The following is an 18,660-nucleotide window of genomic DNA, read 5'->3' as shown; positions in this document are numbered from 1 at the left end:
TAAATACGCTCTTTGGAGATGCAGGGACCATTCATCCGACTCCACATACAGGCTTTCTACAGGGCTAGTCCTGAAGGCACCTGTAGCAAGCCGAATACCCAGATGGTGAACGGGGTCTAACATCTTTAAAGCACTAGGTGTTGCAGAGTTATAAACTATGGCTCCGTAGTCAATGCGTGAGCGTACAAGGCTTTTGTACAAGCTAAGGAGGCATCTCCTGTCGCTTCCCCATGATGTGCGTGACAAGAGCTTAAGCAGATTCATAGCCTTCAGGCATTTTGTTTTCAGGTACTTCAGGTGCGGGACAAAAGTTAACTTAGAGTCTAAGATGAGGCCTAGAAATTTATATTCATGACTGTTCTCCATTAAGGTCAATAACGGGGTCTGGTTGCATACCTCTTTTGTTCGAAAAGAGGACGCACGTGCTTTTTTGTGGGTTTAGTCTAAATCCATTCTGGTCCGCCCACTTGGAAATCTTGTTGAGGCCAAGCTGCACCTGTCGCTCGCAGATAGCAAGATTACAAGATTTGTAACCGATTTGCACATCATCCACGTACACAGAATAAAACACTGTGCGTGGTATGACACTGTGGAGAGAATTCATTTTTACAACAAATAGAGTGCAACTCAGCACACCTCCTTGTGGTACACCAGTCTCTTGGGTAAATTGACGAGATAAGACGTTACCAACTCGAACACGGAATGTGCGGTTCGACAGATAACTTTGAATCACGTTCAGCAAGTTGCCTCGGACGCCCATTCCTGCCAAATCACGAAGGATACCAAAACGCCATGTGGTGTCATATGCTTTCTCCATGTCTAAGAAAACCGACAAGAAAAACTGTTTATGCACGAAGGCATCCCGAATATTTGTCTCGATGCGGACAAGGTGGTCTGTTGTGGATCTACCTTCCCTGAAACCGCACTGTAAGGGATCTAGTATTTTGTTACTTTCAAGAAAATGGATCAGGCGCCGGTTAGTCATTTTCTCAAAAAGTTTGCACAGGCAACTTGTTAGGGCTATAGGCCTGTAACTGCTAGCCGAAGTCGGGTCCTTGCCCTCTTTGAGAATAGGGATAATTATTGCCTCTTTCCAGGCAGCCGGGATATACCCACCACAGAATATGGAGTTAAAAAGCGACAGAAGTGTTTTGTGAGTTTCAGGGTGTAAGTGTTTGATCATGTCATAAGCTATTCTGTCTCTTCCTGGCGCTGTCTTATTACAGCAACTCAGTGATGCCTGAAATTCCGCCATGGTAAATGGGCGGTTGTAAGGTTCATTATTTGTTATTTTCCGATCCAGGGGCAATCGCTCTGCTTGCCGCTGGTATCGTAGAAATGTATCTGTGTAATGGGCCGAGCTAGAAATGTACTCGAAGTGGGCACCTAGAAAATCAGCCTGGTCTTCGAGAGTGTTACCCTGACTGTTTACTAATGGCAGAGGATGAGTTTGCCGGCCGTTTAATTTGTTAACTCGGTTCCAGGCTTTTTTTCCGTCTGTGTAAGAGTTTATGCCTGATATGTATTTTTGCCAGCTTTCCTTTTTGGCAAGGCGGCGCGTTCTTCTACCCTCACTCTTTGTTTTCTTGAAGTTTATAAGGTTTTCTGCAGTTGGAGAGTCACGAAGGCGGCCCCAAGCCTTATTTTGTTTTCTTCGTGCTTCCCTACAGTCATCGTTCCACCAGGGAACTCGTTGTTTGGAATGCTTTTGTTGTGTTTCTGGGATACACATGGACGCTATATTCACAATAAATGCTGTAAAATATGCCACTGCGTCGTCAATGGTGAATGTACGGATGTCATCCCATGCTAGGCGGGTGAGCTCTGTGTATTGCTTCCAATCGGCAGAGTCAATTTTCCACTGGGGAACATGAGGATAGTTTTCCTCCCTTTTTGTTAATGTTAAAAAGATCGGAAAGTGGTCACTCCCATAGGGGTTTTTGATGACGTTCCACTCCAGATACGGCATGAGTGTACTTGATCATATGCTTAAATCTATACATGAGTATGTATTGTGTGCCACGCTGTAAAATGTGGGCTCTTTTTTATTTAGCAAGCACGTATCTGTGGAGAAAAGAGTTTTCAATTAGGCGCCCTCTCGCGTCACAGCGAGAGTCACCCCACAGGCTGTTATGGGCATTTAGGTCTCCAACAACGATATATGCTTGGGAAAGTTCAGCGATGAAGCTTAAAAACTCTGATCTGGAAAGTTGATAATTCGGAGGGATGTAAAGGGAGCTTATAGTGACCAACTTCTGAAAAAGTACAGCTCGGACTGCGACTGCCTCAAGAGGGGTTCGGAGCGGTAACTGCTGACAAGCAACATCTTTGTTCACTATAATGGCCACGCCACCCGATGAGGCGAGTGCGTCATCTCGATCTTTTCGAAAGATGGCATATTTCCTAAGGAAGTTACATTGTGTTGGTTTTAGGTGTGTCTCCTGAACACACAGCACCTTTGGATTGTATTTGTGTAGTAGTTCTTTAATGTCATCAAGGTTGTGCAAAAGACCTCTCACATTCCAGTGTAATATTTGTGTATCCATACTGTTTATGTTATTGTGCTGTGTGTCAAGAGGATTCAAGTTGGCTTACGAAGCCTTCCCAGGCCCCGTAATTCGTGGTTTGTTTGTCTTGGAGCGTTCACGAGAATCGCGCCGCTCCCGAGGCGCTAGCTGCGCCGTCTGACTTGGAGTTGTGTCCATCGACTCCTGGGAGCCGCTGGACTTCCGCTCATTCGAGCGGGGTAGTTTTGGGGTAGGCCTTGCCTCGAAAAGCAGGGCCTTGGACGCCACCAACCCAGAGGTTGATGGGCCCTCCTTCTGAAACGGCGCAGCGGCGCTGGCTGCTGTCGCCTGGGGGCTGGTGGCACAGCCGTGGCCACACTTTTTGTGTGCCGGGCCGATGCCGGAGTCTGCTGCAGCGTTGCCCCCTTTCGCGCTGCACCAGCATACCCTGCGTCATGCAGGAAGGAAACACGTTTCCGCGCTTCTTGAAATGAGATGTTTTCTTTTACTTTAAGTGTCAGGATATCCTTTTCTTTTTTCCACGTGGGGCACGAACGAGAGTAGGCTGCGTGTCCACCGTCGCAGTTTGAACAGTGGAGCGTGGCACTACAGTTGTCAGAGTTGTGTTCGTATTCACCGCATTTTGCACAGGTCAGTCGGCCTCGGCAGCTTTGCGAGCCATGGCCGAATCTTTGGCACTTGAAACATCGTCGTGGGTTAGGGATGTAAGCTCGGATCCGTGTCTTTGTGTACCCTGTTTCGAGGGAATCTGGCAGTGTACTCGATGCAAAGGTTAGAATGAGGTGCTTGGTAGGGATTTCTTTGTTTTCACGCTTGATCTTTATTCTTTGGACTTTGATAACGTTCTGGTCCTTCCATCCCTCGAGAAGTTCTTCTTCGGTCAAATTTAGGAGATCATCATCTGATACGACTCCTCGGACTGTATTCATGGAGCGATGTGGAGTCACCGTGACGGGGACATCACCGAATGCCACAAGGTTCGACAGTTTGCCATGTTGTTGGATGTCACGAACCTCGAGTAGGAGGTCGCCACTCACCATCTTAGTAACTTTGTATCCAGGCCCTATTGTGTCAGTTAGACATTTAGCAACAATGAAAGGAGATAGTGTTCTCACGGTTTTTTCAGGATTTGGACAATGCACAACATGAAAACGAGGAAAAGTTTCTTTCTGCTGGACAAATAATTTCAAGGTTTCATCGGTGCGCCCTCTTTTAAAAAGAGGACGATCAGAAAGTGGGGGGAATGACGTTTTAGCCATAAAAATTATTTGATTTCGGCAGCTACGCCAGCCGCCCACCACCGAGCCCAACAAGGGGACGCTACGAGACCAGAAGGAGACGCAGACGCCAGCTGTACGTAGCTACTATAACCTAATATAAATATCCTAGGTTGGATAGAATACACCAGGTTAACCCTTGCTGCCTGCGAAGTCGGAAATAAGAGGAAGAGAGCAGGATACAGGAAAGACTACAAATGAGAGAGAAAGACGAAGATCGGAGAGGGGGATAGGAAAAGGCAACTACCGATTTCCCCCGGGTGGGTCAGCAGCCCGGGGGCGCCGTCTACGTGAAGCAGAGGCCAAAGGGGTGTGTTGCCTCCGCCGAGGGGCCATAAACGTCCAAACACCCGGCATCGGCTCAACCTCCAGGATCCCCTTTTCCCCGGACACGGCTAAGCCACGCACGGTTAGGCGTGGGAGGGTCCGACCCCCATGTGCTCGGGTCCGTGGTGTCGCAACACACCAAAAGCCTGCTTTCGCAGACGCCCCTGCGGGTGGTCAAGCTTTTTGCAACTACAAATGGGGATATGGTTCTTGCTAGTTTTTCGGTTCTTTCACTATGTACTACTTGGAATCGGGGGAAAATGTCTTTTCGTGTGGTGAACAAGTTCAGAATCTCATCGGTGCGTCCCCTCTTCTGAGGGAGACGATCAAGAAGTCGGGGAAAAGCGGGTGTTCCCATAGCAGTTTGGTGTATTTCGGCAGCAATGGCAGCCACCCACCACGGAGTCCAACAAGGGGACGCTGCAGCACTTAACGTGTAAGGCTGCAGGCGCCAGCCGTACATTGCCGCTATAACCTTATATATAAACCCAAGGGAGGGCACCTACACAAGGTTAACCCAAGCCGCCTATGGAAATTGAGGAAGTAACAGAAGAGATGACAGGACAGTGAAGACAGAAAAATAGAGCAGAGAAAGATCGGAGAGGGGGACAGGAAAAGGCGACCACTGATTTCCCCCGGGTGGGTCAGTCCTGGGGTGCCGTCTACGTGAAGCGGAGGCCAAAGAGGCGTGTTGCCTCCGCCGAGGGGCCATAAAGGTCCGAACACCCGGCGTCGGCTCAACCCCCAGGATCCTCTTTTCCCCGGACACGGCTAAGCCGCGCACGGCTACACGCAAGAGGGGCCAACCCCCATGTTAGTTAGTTATTTGGGGTTTAGTGGCGCAAAAGCGACTAAGGCTATGCTGCGCCAAACACAAGGTGTTATGAGTAAAAATTTAAAAACAGCAAAGGCTGTGTTGGTCTATAGCCTGTTTAAATAGCCGGTATCGTCTAGAAATTTAAAAAGGTCTGGTAATGGCACTAGTGCATCATCTCCTAAAACTAAGGCAGGGTGTAGCGGTATGTGTAATTTGTACCAGTTTTGCAAAAGGTTTCGTCTCTGTGTTTCGATATGTTTACATGTTAGTAAAATGTGCATCACTGTGAGCGGTTCTTGGCAGTTCTCGCATATTGGTGGGTCTTCTTTTGTGAGCAAAAAATTGCGTGTGAGGTGTGTGTGCCCAATCCGTAGCCGACATAAAACTACTTCAAAGAACCGTTCCTGATGACTACATGACTTCCATTCGCCAAGTACGGGTTTAGTGAGGTGTAGCTTGTTGTTTGTACAATGGTCCCATTCGTGTTGCCATTTTGGCCTCAAGGCCTCCAGAATCGCGCGGATACAATCTTTATATATGGGAGTGTTGTGTTTGTTATGTCTGTGTGCTGCCATTGACGCGCATCTTTCTTCATTACCCGGTAAGACAACATGGCTTGGTACCCAGCAAAACCTGATTGATCTGCCATATTTGTTTGATGTTACCAGGTTTAAAATATCCCTTAACAGGGGTTCACATTCAGATTTAACATGTAGAGCCTTCAGTGTGCTTAAGGAATCAGTGTATATGACTGTGTTTTCGTGTTTGTCAGCGATGATCTTTTTAACAACAGTCCATATTGCGTAGACTTCGGCCGTGTAAACAGAGGCATGCTGTGGTAGTCTAATACTTGTTTCCCAATATTTTGTCACGACCCCCACGCCAACGTGTTCTTCTGTTTTAGAGCCATCAGTGTAATATTCTATGTAATTTTTATATTTGTCCTGAAGAGCGCGGAATTCTTGTATGATGTGTTCGTGTGGGGTGTCATTTTTCTTTAGAGGGGTTAATGCCAAGTCACATAACTCTATGAATTCGCAATACGGGGCTAATCGTTGTGGCTTTTTAGCAACCTGAAGGACCTCATGAGGAATGTCATAATCGCGACAGTATTCCTCATATCGCAGCAGAAGTGGTCCAATCATGTTCGGCTTATTTGTGTAGTGTAAGCGTGAGTTGCACTGTGTAACGATGTTGTAGCATATGTGTTGTGGTGATGACTGGATTCTGAGTATATAGGAAAATGTTAGTAGCGCCCTGCGCTGCTGTAAAGGAGGCTCATTACATTCAGTGTATAAACTCTGGACAGGTGATGTTCTGTAAGCACCACTTGCCAGTCGTAGTCCAAAGTTATGAATTGGATCAAGTCGTCGGATGTAAGATGGTCTGGCTGTGAACCATATATGATGCTACCATAGTCTAACATGCTGCGTACTAAAGAGCGGTATATGTGTAGCAGGCATTTACGGTCAGAGCCCCAGCGCTTCCGAGACAAGACTTTGAGGATGTTAAGTGCATTATTCCCTTTAATTTTAAGACTATTTATGTGCGCCAGAAAGTTCAACTTTTTATCGAACAGAATACCCAGAAACTTGTGTTCTTGTTTTACCGGTAGGACAGCTTCCTGTAACTTAAGGGTGGGTTCTGGTTGTAGGCCTGGTTTTTGTGAAAAGACAACACTAATAGTTTTTTTTCAGTTGAGAAACGAAAACCATTTTCAGATGCCCAGTGTGTGAGTTTGTTTATTGTGATTTGAGTTTGCCGTTCGCAGGTTGCCATGTTTGATGCACGACACGCAATTTGTAGATCATCCACATATAACGAGTGCATTAGAGAGGGTGCCCAGTCAAAAAATCCGTCAAAGCGTTCTTGTCGGAACGACAGCATTCTTGTCGGCAACGACAAGATTCTTGTTTGCAACGACAGAATTCCTGTTTGCTGCCTTCCGACACCGACAGCAATGCTGTTTGCAACGACAGCATGTCTGTTTGCAGCCTTCCGACACCGACAGCAATGCTGTCTGCAACGACAGAATTCCTGTTTGCTGACTTCCGACACCGACAGCAATGCTGTTTGCAACGACAGCATGCCTGTTTGCTGCCTTCCGACACCGACAGCAATGCTGTTTGCAGCGACAGCATTCCTGTTTGCAACGACAGCAAGCCTGTTTGCTGCCTTACAACACCGACAGCAATGCTGTGTGCACGATTGACTAGCAGATCGACACTAACGACGGAGCCCCAATATGGCGTCCGCGATTAGATGGGCACTGCGAAATGCGTCGCGGCGTCGACGCATGTTAGCTAATGCACGCATTTATGAAGGCACGAGGCGACACCAAACCACAGGTATTCGATAGAGTGTATCTTCATGAAAGATCGATGCAAGTAGATTGGTATGGTGAGCCATCAATGAAGTAGGAATGACGTCGCGATGAGTTGCCAAGGAAGCCCTCTCTTCTGCATGGCTCCGGCATTATTTGTAAACGCTGAAAACAGTCATCCACGCGTGTCAGCTGCGTGAAGGCAAGAGCGAGTCTACGGGTGCATGCGCACATGACCAAAGTTGCCTTTTCAGTTGGCCTGCATGCTGGCGTATTTCTGAAGCTGCGCGCTGCAACTACATGCGAGCACCGGTAGAGACTATATAGACAGTTTTAGAAGATCGCTGTTTACGCTCCGCGCCGCTCAGATTTCATGCTCCGAGATACTGCAGGGAACTGCGTAGATTTCGCATTTGATAAGCGCGTCTTGCCGAGACGCGAGCGACGCGCTATCAACTCGGCTGCCAAACGACGACGAGGCCAAGTAGACACCGCTATCACGCTCCGCTCAGTCGGCTTTGTAGCGGAGCGAGGGATGCGGTCTTCGTTCCGCTGCCGGTATGAGCGTCGTGCGCAAGCGCAATTGTATCGCCCCCGCTAAGCGGTTGTGTGGCATTTGCTAGCATATGCCGGTCTGAGCGGGGCGGACAGCAAGCGCTCAGCTAAAACAGCTGATCGTATGCGCGCTCGATGTTGTCGGAAGCGTATCAATGTTTCGTTCGGTGCAAGTCGATCACCGCAGGGAGATTGTATTTTGCTTAATTTTGACTTCGTGCGTAGCTCTCGTGCCCAGTCTGCGTGTACGGTGGCAGCGCATTCAAGCTATTTTACACATCTTTTTTTAGTGTATGGATATTCCCCCTCTTGTAAGAATGAATACAAATTTAATTTCATTTTTTATTATATAATAAATCAATCACTTTATTGTTGTATCATAGGTTAATTACACCAGGGTCTCAATGTACAAGACTGCAACACGTAGAAGCAGCTGTAGAAAGCCTCACACAACGCTGCCCAAATGTTTGCTGCTGGAACAGCATAGATTTATGCCATGCATGTTCCTCGTTCATTACAGACATGAAAAAGTTTGACCACATTGCACAAAAGCAAATGCATAGGAAAAAAGTGCTTGTAAAATGACAATGTCACTTCCTAGCACTGTGCGCAATAGCCACCAAGTGAAGCACAGTGCTAAGACTTGCATGACTTAGTATTACAACCATACATACTTGCAGTAAAAGTTCCCTTTGTGCTAGTGTGCAAGATACGATTGACGGCACCATGAAAAAAAATGTGTAGTATACAGGAAGCGAACATTAAAATAACTGACCAACAGAAGTGAATTTGGATCGCTGCTACAGTCCCCTTTCTAACACTACAAACGCTTCTAATAGGAGTCAACCCTCTTGGTTTTCTGCCATGCATGTTCTAAGCAAGTCGATGCTCACAAATGCATGTTACAAAAATGAAGCAGTACTATTTTCTTAATATTTATTTTTTAATATTCTCCCTCACTGTCATTTACACAGCATCCAGTCATGACCTATTAAACTTTCATACCACAACAGCAACAAAACTGACAAAAGGCATCTTGAATTTTCTGTCAAGCAGCTGCTTTTGTCCACCAATGCAACAAAGCTATGCTGTCTTTGCCAAGGCTGAGAGCACAAGTGGCACGTGGTTAGCAACCAATGAGTAGAACAACCAGTAGACACAATGCAAGAGCTAAGGCCACTTAACCCTTTCACACCGCGGTCAAACGCCAGCTGCACATTCAACCCAAAGCAAGAACAAAACCTATACAAACTTCCACAGGGACACAGTGTAGAGAGCACTCACCGTCGGACAAGCAGCTTTCTTTTGAAACTTCGGAGGGAACCCTATCTGGATGGAGGGAACAGTTTTGAGAAAGCTAGGGCACAGATTGCGGCTCATTAAAGGTCCTAACAGGTTAGTACAACATTGCGATCACATCAAGCCCAGCACTTTGAGACACAACATAGAAGATTGAGCGATATAGGATAACAGCTGTGCGCTAACCATGAGCAGCGTGCCACTCCCATGTACATTTGGGATACGAGCAGATAACCCCACGTCATTGGAAGCCGCTCAGGCACACTGGAGCCTCTCAGGAAGCTGGAACACCAGTGACCGAGCTAGACATCGGTACTGTCCCTTACCCTGCAATTGTGGATACAGAGCGGAACACGACTGCAGCGTGATGACCACAGTGGGAAAATGGCGCCCTCGAAATCACTACGGCGACTCCATCCGAGAAGGGAGGGAAGTGTGTACAAGCAATGCACCACCGCTCCTCAGTTGGAGGAAGCTTCACCAGTGCAGCAGAAACGGGAAGCGACCCCAGCCCGAGTCAAGTTCCAAGAATCCCGTGAGGATCTGTGAAGTGAAGTGTGAAATCCTTGAAAACCACCAAGTGATGCTTCAACTGTGGAACAGATGTATCTCTCTTAAGGGACACTGAATACTATCATTCACAAACACCTGATGTTCCGAAATGTCAGTGAATACTGGATTTCAAGACAACTGGCAGTCTTCGATTGGCACAGTAGGCTGCAAACTAGCATAAAGCTTGAAGAATGTTGTGACAGGAAAGGTTTTGTGACAGGTTTATTTGCCAGGTCATCACCTATGACAAGATGTGGGTGAATCATTTATAAAAGTTACACTTGCCTAAACAATGAACACATATGGAAGCTTCCCAACACAAGAAGTTTCGAGCAACTCAGTCGGCAGGTGAACTCATGGTCATGTGTTTTTTGAGTGGTAGATGTAGCATCATTTCGATTTCCTCCCTAGTAGTGAGACTAGCTGAGCAAGTACACGAGTAGTGAGCAAGTGCAGCTGTGAGGTTCTCCAACGTGTAGACAGTGCACTTTGGAAGAAATGGCCCTGCTTAAATACCATGGGGGTTCTCTTCATCCAGGAAAATATGTGTGCACATACAGTGCACCACACAATGGGCACTTTACAAATAATCTTGGATGAGAGGTGCTGCCGCATCTGCTATAAAAGCCCAACTTCACTCCAAGACTCATTTCTTTGGGCCACTAGGATAATGAAATACAGCAGGCTGTCCATGCATGGCTGCAACATAAAAGAAATTATTCTACGCTGCTGGCATCCTTGTACAGCCAAAATGAAAAGGGATTACCTCGAAAAATGAGATCACTTCCATGCATGTAAACATGTTTCATAATCCTAAAAAATAAAAAGTCCAAGCTTGACTTGAGCACCTTTCATGCGCTCACCAACAGAATTAGATCAACTGATGCATTAGTCTTCATGACTTGATGAATTAATTTGAGCTTCAGTCCACTGCAACACTTTTAGTGATAGCCATGCACTTTGCTCAGACATAAAGCAGTTGCCCCAGAAAGATGGATCATAATTTTTCAGTTACAAGCCTATATTTTGAAGAAAGTACATACGGTTAAATTATAGCAGCCTGCTACAGTTCGACGGGTGACACAATTCAGAATTCATAAATACAACTACTCTACTTTAATATTGACTCTATAACTCACTTTCCAGAGTCAATTGTACCTGCAATCTTGAAATACGAAATAAACATTCAAATTCCGATTAGTTCTTTTCCACCTTATTAAGTAACTCACACAAATATGATACGTTGCCAACATTTAAGAAAACACACTGCAATGTTATATCGCCAACACAATACAAGACGTGGTTCTCAGATAGGAGGCGGATGACGGCGGCACATCAAATGCACCGGGTGCAGTGAGCAGCTGCTGGCAGTGAAGATACATAGTACCCGAAACAACATAAATGGCTGAGATATAACAGTACATGCCATCGGAAATTTTCACATAGGAAGAGCACATTTTTCTTGGAACAAAGTACTCAGAACTGTGAAGACAATCTGGCCAACCTGGCACCTCAAATACTTGCACATTTGTGGGAGGGTACCAAATCATGATACGAAAAGCCTTTTCACATTTTGTGGGATATCATGAATTGGTCGTGCTTGTCCAAGAGCACATGTTTGAAAGCACCTCTTATACGTGTGCTCCAGCTCTTTCTTTGCAGACAACAGACAAGACGAAAGTTCCAGTTGAGCTGAAGCAGTCCGGTGGGCCTGGTGCATGATGCACCGTTCAGCAATTTGAACAGGCACATGCTTGGCAGCTGTTACAAGCTGGAGTGCCTTACCAATGCCATCTTCAAATGGAAATGTTGAGGTACCCCAAAGAGGGATAAAACATCTGTGCGCACTTTGAAAGATGCAACAACTAATGCATGTTAAATGTCATTGCACTTTCTCCGTACAGCTTTGCAGTCTGCTGAACAAATCCTAAGAGCAACTTTTCAGCGGCACAGATTTGAGCTTTTGTGACAATATCTTTCAACAAAAAAAAGACTGCTTGTGTAAGTAGCACAAAATGCGCCACGTATGCTCGAGGAAGTATGCATCATGACAGAAAATACTAAAATAAAAGCCGAGAGCGCCATTCAGCAGCCTTCCAATATGACCGATCTGACAAGGGCCGTCCCAACCTTGACAAAATTATGGGTGGCCTTACTGAACGTAATCTTGCATCCACAATTAAACTTCAAGTGCCTGCCTATGTACCACGAAGAACCAGTACATGATAGCCACAATTCAATAACTTTCTTTGTCATGCCTTCCCAAACACAATGTATATAGTCAGGTGGCAGCCCTCAAACAAGATCAAGGCCTTGCAACTTGATAAGAGTTGATGGTCCCTTGATGCCACAAACAGGTTCCTTAAGCTGAGCTGCTTGAACCATTCCTTTGAGCCCACCACTGTGTGTCCTGTCAGGTGCATTCTGGCTGTTGAAAGGGTACTTCATTGTGTCTGCAGCCAAAGCATCAATTGTACTAAACATCAGGATGATATCTGCATTTAGAATGTTCAGATGGACACTGCAGTGAAAATATGCAAGCTATTAAAACACTTCCAGTAGTCAAACATTTCACAGATGGCCCTCATGCAAAATTGATGGCATCTCTCGACAGCACAGCACAAGTGGGGAAAAGGTGCCATGTTGCAAGACTGCACCCACCGCAAAGAGAAAGAACCTGCCTAGGACTGTCCAAGACCTGCAGTTTGCATGAGCAATGCAAAATATTCCTAACATTCCTAGGGTTCATCTTTTACCGCGACAAAAAGGGCAGCGAAAGAGAAATTTCAGATACCAGCTAGAAACGAAGGACACATTTTTTTCTTGCGCAAATCTGCCACAAAACAACCAGCATGAGCAGCATTTTATCACAGCCTATTTTGCCAGATTTTCTAGAAGTATAGCTACTGTTGAAGTAAAATATGATTGATTTTACTACATTATGCATTTTTATGCAAGGAAGTGAACGCTTGCTATTTTTTTTGCATTTGTGATTCTGACAAGTTTCTTTGAAACTTACAGTTGCACGACATCCTGAACTACACTTAACTGAGGTGTGAATTACAATGTCAACATCAGTGCACTGTAATGTTTCGAGTGGCTCGTGAGCATTGATTAAAATAATTTCAATTTTCAACAAACACTAACACTCCAGTGCAAGTGATGTTGTTAAGGCTATTTAGCATGGCTCACGATTACCGCACGTCTTGGACAGTCCTAGTCAGGTTATTTCAGCTTTGTGACGGGTACAGTCCTATAATATTGTCGTGGGCGAGACAACAGAGACAGCCAGAAGTCAACGTCTTTATCGGAACCAGACCAAAAGAACAACGTTCTTTTGGTCGTGGTCATATGTATCGGCACATGCCGACACATATGAGCCAATATGGTGCACGCAAGGTCTATAGCGGCATTGCCATGCAGTTTCTGTTACACGAGCAACTAAGAGGTCAGCTTCTGTGCCTTGGGCCAAATGCTACTTAGAAACGACACATCTGAATGGTAAAAGAAATGCAAACTGTCAAATTCCAAGAAGAATGGAAAACAAGTTAGTGCAATGCAGCTGTGTGTACTGTATCCTGAATTCACACGTCTTTATCAACATCACTCACCTCATGGCGACACTAAAATCACTGTTTCCATTTTTTTCCCTTCCCACCATACAGCAGAAACTTTTCTTGCAAGTTTTTCAGCGATTGAAAAATTGCACTAAAAAGTGATGCGCGTGAGCTAAACTGCCATAATTAATAGTGCTTCAAATAGTTTTCCTGGTTTTCAGCTTTGTATTGCTGTTTCCTAGATTCGGAAATACAGCAGTCGGCCAAACTGGAAAGTGCAAAAGCTAATTCTGCGCTTCTTATACAGTATCAGCTGCTAGCTAGGGGCACTTTCTGCACAAATCTGTGTCGTTACATCCAGGCACACCACTTAACTATGATCATAGGCTGCTGTCTGCCAATGCCAAACACGATATCATTAAGGTATTACATGTTTTGTCAGATTTGCAACAAATGTTAAAACAATTAAACGGCAGGCCAGTGAAAGTGATGACATAATTGCATCATGAAATAGTGTGGAAAGTATGCAGTCAACATAAAAATACATCAGGCATGGTCAACCAAAACTTCTGAAGCGCCAAACAATTAAAACAAAAAGCAGTAAGTGGATAGCTTTAATTGTTAATGACTACAAACTTTCCTATGTATGTAAAATCCAGTGAATAGGTTTGACAAGTTATTTGGTATTCTTCAAATCTGCAGCACATACACTAAAACACGAATCAGAGAAACATGAGACATAAAGCTTTTTTGACAGCCTGTGCTTTAGTGTGTGCACATCACATTCATATAATAGCAGGATGCATAAGCAAAGAGCCCACATTCCTTCTCTCATAGACTTGACAATAGCCATTACAATCAATGACAAAATGCTCTTTAACTGAGCTCACTTACCATCTATAAGCATACCTTGCTCCAAGCACCAACTGCATCCAAAGTACCCATTATACTGCTTCCTGTTTAGGATAGCTGCTCTTGCTGGGGAGTCAACACAACAGACAACAACGTGCACTGCTGACTGAACAGTTCTTCCAGTGTGACCACACTAGCTTTCCAACGCTGTTGATCTCTTCGACAAATTGCTTCAGGGAGAGCATTTGAATACCACACACCTGAAGCTAGCACATTTTGCCACAGAGTTAAAACTGGAAGTTCATTAATCATCACTTGAATTGGCCATATGGAGTTTTTTCTCGTATCAAACACAGGTGCTCCATCTGTGTTCATGGTCAAAGTGATGTCGCTCCATGTTATGTTCCTCTGCTTTCTAACACTGCAGTAGAGAATGCCATTCGTGATGTCAGCAAAACCACTTGACACATGAGGAGCAGATGCAATCTTCTGCAAATTAGAAAGCAAGGTACTGCCAACCTGTTTTAGCAGTACCAGAAGCTGCTGCTTAATGTTGAATATCAGAAAAAACTTGCAGTAATAATTAAATGTTGCAGCTTCTCACTGCTGCAAGAAGCACAATTGATGGTGCCTTCGTCTTTGGCATCATTGTATCTTCCCAGATATTGATGACAGGGCTGGCAGTATAGATAGATCCTCAGTGCTTTTCTGTTTTTCCACAGCCTCCTCATATCATATGTAGTGCATGGCACAACTTTCTCCCCAAACAGAGCATTTATTAAAATGAGGAAGTCCTTGTAGTTGTGCTCACGTAAGACCTGAAGTAACAACATATGCCAGTATGAGCAGCATAGCCTGTGCCCTTGTTGTTTTCTGGTTTGGAAGGTACTCCTCCGAGAGCTTTGTGAAGTACATGTACTGCATGCTCACTTTCTTCAGCACCATTCTCTGGTTCACTGTCTGCATCACCCTTGTGCCCTTCATCCATCCACTTCCGAACCATCATCACTCAACTCAAAGACAGAACTGAATTCATCGCAACTGAAGTTCACTGTACATTCATACGCAGTGCCTATTTCACTTGCAGCTTGGTTAGTGTCTTCTATGTCGCTGACATGTGCACTCGTGCTTGCACAAGCATACATTTCTGAAGCAAAATTGGAGTTGATGTGCCTAAGATTATCAGCTTCATTCTCGCTCGATTAAACACTACTGACATTCGCTGAAGGGCTGTTCAGGTTTTCCAGGTTCATCTGAAAGAGCAAACAAATAAGAAATTTTATCTTCTAGGGATACCAACTACAAAACAAGTGTCACATTCACAAGAAACATACATAGGGCATAGGAAGGCAACGGTGAGATTACCACTCTTGCGCAAAGCCAGTTCACTGATTAATATGTAGCGCAAAAAAGGACTGTGTTGCTCTATAAATATTGAATTGAATTATGGGTGCGACAGTGTATGTCCCACGTGCTAACTTCATAATGGTGCAGGAAGGTGCAGGTTTACCAACTCTGTCTCGGGTAATGAACAGGACCCTGATAAAATGCACTCCCTAGGGAGTCTGCTATTATTCTGCCATTAGCCACCTCCGGCTGTGTCCTTTTGCAAATACCCTGCCTTGTACATAGAAGCAGCGTTGACACAAGGACGTAGGTCAGCTTAGGTACCACTATTAGAGGGAACATGCACGCGTGTGGCTGTTCTGTAAAGTGCCATCTGCTGGCACCCGCTCAGCACAGGCACAGAGTGCGGCTGAGGCAGTACGCTCCATGCATTGTCTGCAATTACACCGCCCAGTGATTGGTAGTAGCAGACGACACACGGAGCACAGAGCGCCAGTGGCTTTCTGCACCAAGCGGGTGCCAGGCACCAGCAGATGGCACCTCATGGAGCATTGGCACATGCTCGATTGTTCCCTCTTACAATGGTAGATCCTGTACGTTGCATTGTTCCAGGCTAAGATCGTTGCTGTTACACGTGAATGATTCAATTAATTTTATGGCACGTCCTTCCAAAATAAATCGCGCTACCATAAACCCTCCAAGATGCGTTACCAAAAAGCTCACATTGCAACCCTCGTGATCCTTGGTTGCAAGCAACGTTGGTTGTAACTGCACTCCGAAGAAACGTGCGCGTCATGATCGAGTGCTAGCACGAAACAATTCCCGCTTTCCCCGCGTCGTGACACATCGATGCGCGAGGCAGCACTCAAGACTACGCGTTTCTTGGCTCAGGAAGCACACTGGCGGCTTGGACACGTCATAGTTTGCACCTCACGCAGTAAGACTTGTAGCTGCTTTTTGTTATTCGCAGTATGAAATACTGAAACTTACAATAATGACACGTACCTGACTTGCAGCAGTGGATGACCTTGGTCTTTTCAGCATGTACTCTCGAGTTTGCTGTGGCACTTGAACGTTCGAGTCCGGCTGCAGGTACTGCCTATAATGCTTCCTCTGATTTTGGGACATTGCGACGTTCGAAGCCAAAATTTTTCACTGGGGCGAACACTACGGGGCAGTCCAATGTGATATACGGACTATATTAATATAAAGGTGTAAGCAATACCTAGTCGCGATCACGTCAACTGCAAGCTTTTAGTAAGCTTTAGTAAGCTTCGCTTCGCCTCGCGTTAGTGATCAGAATCACGGTATTACTGACGACATCACACAATGCTAGGCCAATGTCAAATTATAACGGGTTAGATTATAAAGGTTATTATGTCACTAAAAATGCGAAAAAAAATGTTCTAATTTATTTGTTTGGCGTGATTACAGCCAAATGCCTCATACGCAAGGATGTTATTGTACATCGGTTGCCGTGAAAACTTGTAAAGTTGCGGAAAGCCGTGAAAGCATTCAGAAAAATGACGAACTGATAAGTTGTTCATTTTAAATAACCTTATAAATAAAGGATTTAGAAAACTGACATGGAGTGCAGAGGCATACATATCAAGAAACAAGGAATGCATGCATATACCATTGATTGATTTATTGATTGATTAAATGTTTTTGCTTATGGGATGGCGAAAGGGCAATTGTGCTTTGTGTTTCTGTTTCTTCGCAAGTTTTATTTTGCTAGCAGAAGATGCGATATAAACAAGCTAGAGAAACACAACAGCGGAGAAGATGGTTTTCGGATATTGCAATAGAGAAAGATACTATATCTTAATTTTACTCATGCTTGCTCATTAATTAAGAAGCACACACACATGCCAGACAAGAAAATGGCTAGATGAATTTTTGTGCCATGTGAACTGATCCTACCATAGAGTCAACCATGATCGATGTCATTCCATATTTAGTGGCAATGCTACCATAATTTCGTGTGGCAGCACATTCCTAGAAGCGGCGTGCACAATCTACACGTTAAGTAAACCATGTCGTGCCTATGCTATATTTACTCGGCAAGGATCTGAGTGGCGTTGCAGAAGTCGTGGGCAGCTTTTTTCGTGGCGGGGTGCTCTTTTCGTTGCAACAATAGACTGGATTTTTTTACAAGTACTGCTCCAAGAGGGCATATATGTAAATGGCAAATAGAGGCCTTAGGAGAACACTTGACATTATATAAAGCAGGCAGCGCAGCATCTCTAGGGCACCCAAGGGGCAGCGGGGGGATCAAAGTTGGAAGCAAGTAGGTCCATGAGTAGGGGCCTCGGCGAACCCCAACCCATGGACCAGTCTTGATTGTGGTTTTGGTGTCCCCATTGCTGCTTCCGTGTTCTTGAGACGTGTGGTGTCGCGGCAACTGCACTCCAATATAATAAGAAATAATGGTACGTTAATTGTTACAACTAGTAAATAAAAAACTATTAAAGAAATATCCAGCCACCACTAACTTGCTATGCTGAGTTCTGCCCCACCGCGGCCAGTTAATCCCCGCTATAATGCTCTGCTTCGAGTGCAGCTGTTGCTTCTAGAACAATTACTTTTGCATGATTCTGGTTGTTGAGAAACCTTGTGCTTATGATCTGTATTTCAGCGCCCAATGTGTCACACGCAGCTTCGGTGCAATTACAATTAAGCTTGTAATTCCTCTTCATTTATTACTCGGGCAGAAATGTGCAGTCTTTTGTTAATTAGTTTGTATGCATGATCACCGTTTCTAAACAGAAACAAGCTGTTTAAGGTTTCCTTGTTTCGGCGGTGTCATTTTGCATAATAATATCCATGTGCATATATGTAATTGATCAGCTCCTACGTTAACGATGGTGTGCTGCATTGCTGCGGCATGAAAAGCATGTTTTTTTTCTGTAAGCCGCATTGGCCGCGCGCTCTTGGCCTCGTATATATATATATATATATATATATTATATATATATACTATATATATATATATATATATATATATTTCAGGCTAATAGACGCGGTCAGTGCTTGACAATGCATGACCAGAGCGATGAACTAACGGCATGCCCAGGCAGAGAAGTTACAACGCAAACGCTCACTTCCAAGACTCTTTTTGATTACTGCAGCGCATCGGTGTAAGCTTATACTCTTTAGGTGGGGACATTTATCCGGATTGCTGCGAGGCGAGACGACAGATCAAGTAGTCAAAGGCGCGCGCCGA

The sequence above is a fragment of the Dermacentor silvarum genome, chromosome 1 (genome assembly GCF_013339745.2).
Source record: "Dermacentor silvarum isolate Dsil-2018 chromosome 1, BIME_Dsil_1.4, whole genome shotgun sequence".
Classification (NCBI taxonomy): Eukaryota; Metazoa; Arthropoda; class Arachnida; order Ixodida; family Ixodidae; genus Dermacentor; species Dermacentor silvarum.
This window is presented reverse-complemented; position numbering follows the sequence as displayed.